This window comes from Octopus sinensis, linkage group LG4, assembly GCF_006345805.1.
Source record: "Octopus sinensis linkage group LG4, ASM634580v1, whole genome shotgun sequence".
Taxonomy (NCBI): Eukaryota; Metazoa; Mollusca; class Cephalopoda; order Octopoda; family Octopodidae; genus Octopus; species Octopus sinensis.
In genome coordinates this window covers 55,802,977-55,813,726 of record NC_043000.1, presented here as the reverse complement: position 1 = coordinate 55,813,726, position 10,750 = coordinate 55,802,977, and positions in this window count along the sequence as shown.

The window sequence follows — 10,750 nt, the reverse complement described above, 5'->3', positions numbered from 1 at the left end:
GCGAGAGAATTAAAATAAAATTCCAAACGAGTATCTCAAATCATTTAGAATTATTTAATAAGGGTAAGCTGAATTTGAAGTCTTACAGCCGTTTCTGGGATAACCCAAGAGGTAGGTTAGTATGTCCACGCACTGAGTATTTCGTCATCAGAGACAAAGTGGGAATATTTTAGACAATGGAAATTTACAGATTACAAGGAATAAAATTCACAGTTTATAAGGAATAAGATATTGTAAATGTGCATATAAAGCGAGGAAGTAAGATAGACATAAATGGGTTTTGTGAGTGGGTGTATACAAGAGAGAGAGAGAAGAGAAAGAAAGAGGAGAGAGAGAGAAAGGAGAAATAAATAAAAATAAGATAGGGTAAAAGAGTAAAAATAAGAATAAGAAAATAAAATAAAATAAACGTAAATGTAATGATAGAGATATCATAAACGGGTGTGTGACAGAGAGGAGAAAGAGACCGGAGAAAGGAATAAAAATAATATAGGGTAAAAGGGTAAAATAAGAATAAAAATAAAATTAAATTAAATGAAGGGTAATGATAGAGATATGTCAGTATTGCATTGGGGTCAGAGGTCAAACGTTTAAGTTTCAGTAAAGTTGGGGTGGAAAGCCAATCTAGGTAAGGTTGCAAAGGACAATAATATAGTGGTTAGTACGGATATTTAAAATTATATTTGAAGCTTAATAGCAATTAAATTATACGGGATAAATGATTAAGAATTAAAATTAAAATTTTAAATTAAAAAATATGACTTAGAATCTAGAATCAAAAACTAAGAAAAATTAGAACTAGAAATAAAAAAAATTATTATTCTGGAAGAATAGTTTGCACGCCGGGCGAAATGCGTAGCCGTATTTCGCCTGCCGTTACGTTCTGAGTTCAAATTCCACCGAGGTCGACTTTGCCTTTCATCCTTTCGGGGTTGATTAAATAAGCACCAGTTACGCACTGGGGTCGATATAATCGACTTGATCCCTTTGTCTGTCCCTGTTTGTCTCCTCTATGTTTAACCCCTTGTGGGTAATAAAGAAATAGGTATTTCGTTTGCCGCTACGTGCTGAGTTCAAGTTCCGCCGTGGTCGACTTTGCCTTTCATCCCTTCGGGGTCGATAAATTAAGTACCAGTTACACACTGGTGTCGATATAATCGACTTAATCCGTTTGTCTGTCCTTGTTTGTCCTCTCTGTGTTTAATCCCATGTGGTTAGTAAATAAATAGAAATAGGTATTTCGTCTGCCGCTACGTTCTGAGTTCGAATTCCGCCGTGGTCGACTTTGCCTTTCATCCTTTCGGGGTCGATTAAATAAGTACCAGTTACGCACTGGGGTCGATATAATCGACTTAATCCGTTTGTCTGTCGTTGTTTGTCCTCTCTGTGTTTAACTCCTTGTGGGTAGTAAAGAAATAGAAATAGGTATTTTGTCTGTCTTTACATTCTGAGTTCAAATTCCGCCGAGGTCGACTTCGCCTTTCATCCTTCCGGGGTCAATAAATTAAGTACCAGTTGCGTATGGAGGTCGATCTAATCGACTGGTCCCCTTAAAGGCAGTGCAACAGCATGGCTGTAGTCAAATAACTCGAACAAATAAATAAAAGAGTAGCTTCAGAGATAACTTATGTTGATAAAGAGGTAGAAGAAAAGGAAATCTAGCTAGCTTCCAAGATATTTATGTTGATAAATTAGAGGAAAAAAGAAAGTGTACACACACACACAAACACAAACACACACACACACATAGATACATACATATACATACATACACATATATACATACATGTACTCATACATACACACGCATAAGCGCACATATATACACACACAAATATACATACATATATCTTGTAACGACCATGAATGGATGTACATTATTTACATTTGACGGATATTTGTCTTCATCTTTGTTGTTAACACAACGTTTCGGCTAATATTCCCTCTAGCCTTCATCAGGGGTCTTGGGGAAATTTCGAACCTGGGTTCTCATTCCTAAGGTATTTTTCGATGTTGTTGTTGTTGTGGTTGTTGTTGTTATTATTATTATTATTATTATTATTATTATTATTATTATTATTATTATTATTATTATTATTATTATTAAGAGCGCACGCTACTAACCCCAAGATTCCGAGTTTGATTCCAGGCAGTGGCCTGAATAATAATAATAATAATGATGATGATGATAATAATTGTAATAATAATAATAATAATAATAATAATAATAATAATAATAATGATAATAACAACCAGATGAGGACAAATATCCGTCAAATGTAAATAATGTACATAATTCCTCATCTCTTAAATATAGAACTATGGATGTATGTGTTATGGGTGTTGAATTTGTTTGCATTTGGACCTATGGCAGAATTTAAAGGTGTGATAGAATCTATGACATGTAGAAAAATCTTCGTGTTGTTTATTTAGTGATTGCGGTGAATTATGCATAATATTTAGAAGGCTGCTTTCAGGCATATCCCACAAGAGAATAGCTGGCCTTTTTATTTTTATTTTTATTATCTTATCACATTTTAATTTTTACTTCTTTCTCTTTTACTCTGCTTTCTCACAAAAAAAAAAAACATTTATCATATAACTTTCATTACATTTACTTTCATTATATCTTTATTTTTTATTCTTATTTTTACTCTTTTACCTCTTGTCTTATTTTTATTTCTTTCTCCTATCCTTTATACACCCACTCACAAAACCCATTTATGTCTATCTTACTTTCTCGCTCTGTATACACATTTACAATATGAATACATAATTCAAAATACTGCCAAAATATCGCCTGAATTTATCTAGAATTTTAATTAAGAATCTATACATTCATGGGAGTACCGGCCAATATCCATATCGTGTGGGAAAAGAAGGGTTGTGAACATTATTCCCCTGCTTATATTCTTCTAACTACTTTTACTCTTTATTCTTCTATTTTATTCCTTAGCTGAATTTTATTCCTTGTAAACTGTAAATTTTCCCTGTCTAAAGTATTCATATCTTGTTTCTTACAACGGAATACCCAGTGCGTGGACATACTAACCTACCGCTTGGGTTATCCCAGAAACGGCTTTAAGACTTTAAATTCAGCTTACCCTAATAGAATTATTCTAAATGACTTGAGATACTCATTCTGCTTGAGTTATAATTTTTTCTCTATACCAGAACCTTAATACAGATCTCTAGCAACTGCCTTAGCTGGGATCTTGGAACCTAAGGGTCGACCAGCTATAGCTCTTACACAACGTACCTATTCGTTTACATCACAATTGAACTAAACCCTCATATTCTTTATATATATTTACATATATATATATATATATTTATATATATATATATATATATATATTAGTGTGTGTGTGTGTGTGTGTGGTGTGTGTGTGTGTGTGTGTGTTTGTGTGTCATTGTATTTGTATGTGTACCCTATCGCGGCTTGATAATCGGTATTGATTTCGGCAAAAGGGACTAATAGAACAAGTAAAAGGCTTAAAAACTTAAGTACTGGACTCGATTTGTTCCAATAAACCCTTCATGGCAGTGCCCCATCATCACTGCAGTCCAATGAGTGAAGCAGATAAAAAAGTAACGATAAAAGATAATCTGATCAACTGCCGAAGACACGAAGGTTTATGACCCCGATACTGACCAAGAGAACTTTGAAAATAACTGCCTTGTTTGTCAATATATTGTGACCATTTGATATTCAAAGGTTTCATGTAGGAATGTTGAAGCTATATGATATTAGCTCAAGTACGTTCTATACTTTTGATCTTCAACGATAGCCTAATAACTAACTATATATTATAGTTGCACTATGTGTTAGGTGAGAGCTAAAAATAACTCCCAAGTCCTATGAAAGTAAAAAAAAAACGTTGATTTTAACAAAAGGTTACCAACAATAATTCGAAGAAGAACCATTAGTGGCATGTTTTGAGATTGACAACCGGCCTTAAGACGCAGGAGACTTAAGGTTGTTAGATTCTATTTGCGACAGGGGGAGCTTATGTGAGAATTCAACAAGTTCGAACACAAGGACGATATACAATCACATACATTAATTCAGGAAAAATATCATTCACAGCAACAGAAAGTAAATGACGCACATAGTCACGAAAGCTCACACGCACATATATGTACGTACATACATACACACACACCCACAATCCATACATATGTACACACTCAAGCACGTGTACATGAACATACTTGCACAAACACGCTATATACAAGCACACACTCATTCCATCACATACGGCCGCAAGCTTGCGTTAGTCACAAAATATTGACTGTTTTGCTTAAATTTATGTCAGTCATCAAAATTTATTGCTTATCAAAGCAAAAACAGAATAATGTATTAAATCAGATTTTAAAAGAAGAAAGTAAGACCAGAAAAGATAGAAATAAAAAGAGAGGGAGAGTGATTGAAAGAGTGAAAGAGAAAGATCGAATGAAAAAGAGAGAGAGAGAGAGAGAGAGACACACACACACACAAAGTGACAGAAAATGGAAAAAGAAGAAACGTAAAATAAGATATGATGGAGAGAAAGAGAAAAATCTAGTGCACAAAAACCCAGCAAATGCTTAAATATTTGATCAACTTTTAACACGATACTCTTGATTTTTTAATCTAAAACCAAATTAGTAATGCATGCATGAATATTATTATGAGGGTTATATCTATCTATCTATCTATCTATCTATCTATCTATCTATTTCACCACTCTTCTGGCTGTATCTCAACTAATCTGTCTATATGTCAGTCTCTGATCTTTTTTTATTTTTCATTATCTGTCCGAAAATTTATCTTGCTATCACTCTCTCCTTTTATATGTGTGTATGTGTCTATGTATGTATGTATGTATGTATGTATGTATGTATGTATGTATGTATGTATGTATGTATGTATGTATGTATGTATGTATGTATGTATGCATGTATGTATGTATGTATGTATGCATTGATGTACTGATTCATCTATATATGTAGATGTATATATATGTATTTATCTGTATACATGTATATTGTGTGTTCATGTGTGTATGCGTGTGTGTGATAATGTATATATGTATGTGGTGGTGGTAAAAAGCTTGCTTCCCAACCACATGGTCTACTATAGTCTCGGGTCGACCAAAGCCTTGTGAGTGGATTTGGTGGACCGAAACTGAAAGAAGCCGTCGTATATATATATATATATATATATATATATATATATATATATATAGATATATATATATATATATTATATATATATATTATATGTGGTTGTGTATGTATGTGTGTGTATATATATATATATATATATGGATAGATATGTGTATGCATCTTTGTGTTTATTTTTGCCACCTTTCCATCATTTGAGAACCGGTATTGGTGTGTTTACGTCCCGTAACTTAGCGGATCTGCAGTAGAGATCGATAGAATAAATACCAGGTTTACAAGAAAAATAAGCTTCGGAGTCGATTTCATTCGACTAAAAATTCGGATCTATTCAATTTGACGGACAGATTGTTTAATTATTTTTTTAACTTAACACTTTGAAACTTCGGATACCAGTAGAATGTGTCATAGCTACTTTTTCTAGCAGATCATCCAACGACATACAGGCAACGTGGTTGGTCTGTCTCAGTAATAATTTTGTTGTTATTTAGCCTCAAATCAACCCTGATACAGCAAACCTATCTTCAAAGTCATTTCAGCCTTCAGAAAACCGTCTTTTTAGGGATAATCTAGGACATTACGTACAATGGGCGAATGATTTAGGGCGGGGGATACTTTGGCTGCTATTTTTAGCGTGTCAATAGACCAGATAGAAGCTCTTTCATTGGTTCGATTGTGTGATGAGATATATGTATGCATATATGTCATCGGCAGAAGTTAGAGAGTTAATCAAAAGCTGAGAGTTTCGTGTATTGGCACTTATCAAACACGAATAGATAGATAGACAGAAATGTTTCATTATTAGCCACACAGGGCTGAATATATAGGGGACAAAGTAGAGCTTTTCTTTTTGGGGAGAAAAAAAAAAAAAAAAAAAAATAAAAAGGGGGTAGGCTTTCGATCATAAGGGATCGTAAAATGAGAGAGAAAAGGAAAACGATCAATAGGGATCGTGTATCACAGAAATGTCATGATGTAAAGTGTAAAGTGGGAAGCAGATAAGGTTTATCTGTGGAAAGAAAAGCCTACGGAAAAGACCACGATAACCTCGGTCAATAATGTCACATGTTAACTCATTTATTTTCAAGTAAGAAACTCTCTGTTTTAAATTTTTCCGGGTTCATAGGATTATGCTCAAGGTGGCATATATATATATATATATATATATATATATAGATAATAGATAGATAGATAGACACATCTCCATATATGTTACTATAAAAACATCTCTGGTTATTAAAGAAGGGTAATGTTTGGGGTGATTTTCAGCTTAAATTTTTCTGTTATCGGAGAATCATCGTTTTGTGAATGGACCCGGAAGTTGATCGCAAATAGCAGCAGTAATTTTCTGCAGCTGAATACACGTCATTGATGGGTTAAACTTTCCCAAATACGACAACTTTAACACGAAATAACTTCTAGAATACAAAATTTTGTCAAAAACGTTAAGAGTAAATCCTGTTCTACCATGACACATTCTACCAGTATCTGAAGTATTTAGTTTAAAAAAAGTAATTTAAAAATCTGTAAGTCAAACTGAATAGATCCAAAAATTCTTCGAGATGGTGTTACAATATGGCTGCAGTCTAATGACTGAAACATATAAAAGATGAAAGATAAAAGATTTATATTTATATATATATATATATTATATATATATATTACTATATATATATGTGTGTGTGTGGTGTTTGTGTGTGCCTGTATATATACATATATATATATATGTGATATATATATTATATATATATAGATATATATATATATATATATATATATATATATATATTATATATAATATATTACACACACGGGTGGGGGAAGCAAAATTTACAATATTTAGCGGCAGGGATTGAAAGACATTGTAGGACCAGTTAGTTTATTGAAAGTCATGAGATTATTTTCCACAAGAAAATTTACATAACAGAAAATATTTTTATTCTATGTGTCCCCCTTCTTTCTGAATAACTGCCTTCACACGCTTCCTGAAACTTGCGCAAGTGTTCCTCAAATATTCGGGAGACAAAGTCTCCCATTCTTCTTTAATAGTATCTTGAAGAGAGTCGACATTACTGTGTGATGTTCTATTGGTGGCATGATCTAAAACGCCCCAAATAGCATAATCCAGAGGGTTTAGATCTGGGCTAGAAGGTGGCCATAAACATGATTGCAAAAAATTGCTAAAGTTGGATTTGCAGAAATCTTGTATTTTTCTAGCTGTGTGTGCTGGAGCACCATCATGTGTCCATACATAATTACCATCTGGGTAGGTTGCTTTAAGCCATGGCAATACCTGGTATCTCAGAGTCTTGTAGTAAGTATTAACATTGATCTTTTATTCGGATTTGTAGAGATTTATACGCACTTTCTTTCTATCGGAAGCCACAACACCAAAAGCCATAACTTGAGCAGAATGTTTTGTTTTGAATGTCCCCTTAACTTCTGCTGTTGATTTTGCAATAAATCTGTAATTTCTGCAGTTCAGAACAGAATCTACACTGAAGATCTTTTCATCTGAAAAGATCGTTACAATGGAGGACTCTTTTTTGAACCATGTAATAATTTTCTTGCACCTTTCCAATCTCTTTTCCTTCATAGCTGTTGTCAAGAAGTATTTTGGTGTTCTCGTGTAAGATTTTAACCTCAAATCCTATTTTACTGCATTTCTAATGGTCTTGTTGACTTCCTCAATTTCAATTGCCATTTTTCTCATGGATTTGGTTGGATCCTATAGGATTTTGGATTTGAGAACTTTAATAAAAGCTTCGGTAAGTTTTTGTTAATTCCTCCACTTCCAGACCTCCTCATAATAGTTTTGCTCATAGTCATTCTATTCTTTACATTATAAACAATCTTTATGGACACTCCAACTATTCTTGAAATTTCCTTTGGTGTGACGAGAGCATTCAGCAAATCACACACTCTTTGACATTTGCCTTCCTGATTACTTATAGGGGCAAAAGTTTCTGAAAAGGTAAGGATAATAGTGTTAGGTATGATTACGACATCAATATATGCTAGGTTTCAAAACAATTGACTTAGTGCCTGCTGAGAAAAAACAACTTAACGTTCATTGTAAACTTTGCTTCCCACCTGTATATATATATATATATATATATGTACGGGGTTATTCAAAAGGAATGAAGCGATTTCATTATGCAGTATTTTAATAAGGAAATGCATTAGAAAACTCCAGCTAAGTCACAAGTATTTACTCACAATCAGATTTTATGTTCTGTCTTACAATTGTTCAATGTGGCCACCACCTACAACACAGGCAACATCAATGCGATAAGAGAATTCCTCCCAGACGCGTATCAGCATATCACGATCCACTGAGTTGATCTCTGTTGTATGATTTTTTCCTTGTGGGTATATGTAAAAGATTGCGTTTATGTTGCACCGCTACTCACTAATCTCGATGAACTTAAGCATCGAATAACAATAGCGATCAACTTAGTGGATCGTGATATGTTGATACGCGTCTAGGAGGAATTCTCTTATCGCACTGATGTCGCACGTGCTGCAGGTGGTGGCCACATTGAACACTTGTAAGACAGGAAATAAAAGTTGGTTGTGAGTATATACTTGTGACTTGGCTGGAGCTTTCTATTGCTTATATATATATATATAATATATATATATAATATATAATATATAATATATAATATATATATATTGCTTATATATATATATAATATATAATATGATAATATATATATATATATAGAGAGAGAGAGAGAGAGAAAGGGAGAGTGAGACAGACAGAGGGAGGGAGAAGGAGAGATAGATAACCCTGCAAACTTACGATAGCTTTTCTTTTAAATTCTTGAAGCTTTCCAAGTTTGCAGATTATAATATTATCATTTTAATGCTGAAGAATAATTGTTCCTAACGTCCATGTTTCAACCATTCATCACTTCTTAATCGAAACATAATTTCCAAATTCCTTGTACATTTTATACGCTTTGTCAAAAGAAATGCATATATGTAGTTTTGCTCGTCTTCTGTCTGACGTAAAAATTTTACATGACCAGAATATGTCAAAGTTCATAGTTGAGCTTATTGTTGTAATATTTCAGCTGTTGTATTCTGTCTGTTAAGAAAAGAAAAGCATTTGTGCTCTGTATAAAAATAGCATCCACAAACTTCCTGCACTAATGTGTTTATAATTGTATGGAATATTTTAATGCTATATTTTAATAGTTTATAGCTGCAATTTTCGTAGTTCTGAAAAATGTAGAAGCATTGTCAATCAACTTACTAAAAAGCGTACGTATTTTGCAAATTCAGGATATTGTTTCGACGATTACAACAACCGTTTGAGACAGATCTTGAATTATTTATACTTGCAACAGTTCCATTGTCTGTTATGTTAACAAATGTACAAACTCGGTCATTTACCTAGTGATAAAATATTCTCTACTTTGACAAGTATGGTGAAGGCAGTCCTTCTCTGATAATATAAAAAATATCGAAACATCTGGGATTTTATCCCTTTGTTTCTTGAACAATTGCTAGAGACATTTCTCGTCGCCTAAATTTGCGTTTCCTTACCACATAATTATTTGTAGTTAATATTTTTAGTTCTCTATGCATTAAATATATTACACTGATCTAATCTACAACAGACTATATTGGTTATTGTTATGATATGTGAAATCTCTGGTCAAAGCATCAGATGTTGGATGTGACAGTGGTTACTGCTCTACATTTTCTTGTATTAAAGTGTTTTCAGATGGTTTGGCTGGACATTACCTTTCATTATTGAATTACTCATCTCTTTCAAGTGGAAACAAGTTTTGGACTATTTCAAAATTGTTCCCTTCTCGTATTTATAAACATATCCGAGAAGATTAAAGGAACTTACGACCGACAAGTAAAGCCAACTGAAGGTGATACATGATTTATCTTCTGCAATTAAAATGTTTAACAACATGATGGCAAGATTAAGAATACTTGTCAAAAAGCTTCCTTTTTGTAAACAACAGCTTGAACAATCAAATTTAGTAATATAACTCCTTGAAACATTAGTCACTTATTCAGAAACATTAATCAGTGTTTTTTTCTAAGATCATAAAATTGAGACGATGGTCTGGTTCTGAACTCTACTGGAATCAATAGATTTAAGCTGAATAAAGAACTTTTAAGTACACGGAGTTTTGCTTGTGGCACTTCGGAAAAATGCTGCTGCTATGATTAATAGGATTATAAATGTAAAAAGATAATCTTATCTGGAATAGTGATAATTAAATGTGAGATATAAATAATTTCATATATTGAAAGTGTCCGAATACAACAAAAGGTTAATTTTCAATAATACTGAGCCTTTTGTGAAGAAATAGTAAAGAACGTTTGATGTTATGTACAACTATATATATACAAATACATTTTCACAAAATGCTGGCCTATTTCTGCAGAAACAGAGAATATATCAACTCCTAACAAATGCTAACCTCTTAAAAAGTTCAAGTGCAACCTACAAAGCAATACTGCCCCCACATCTAGAACAGTGCCATTTTGGTACGTGCCAGACCGCACGCACACACACACAAACGCGCGCTCGCGCGCTCATACGACATAG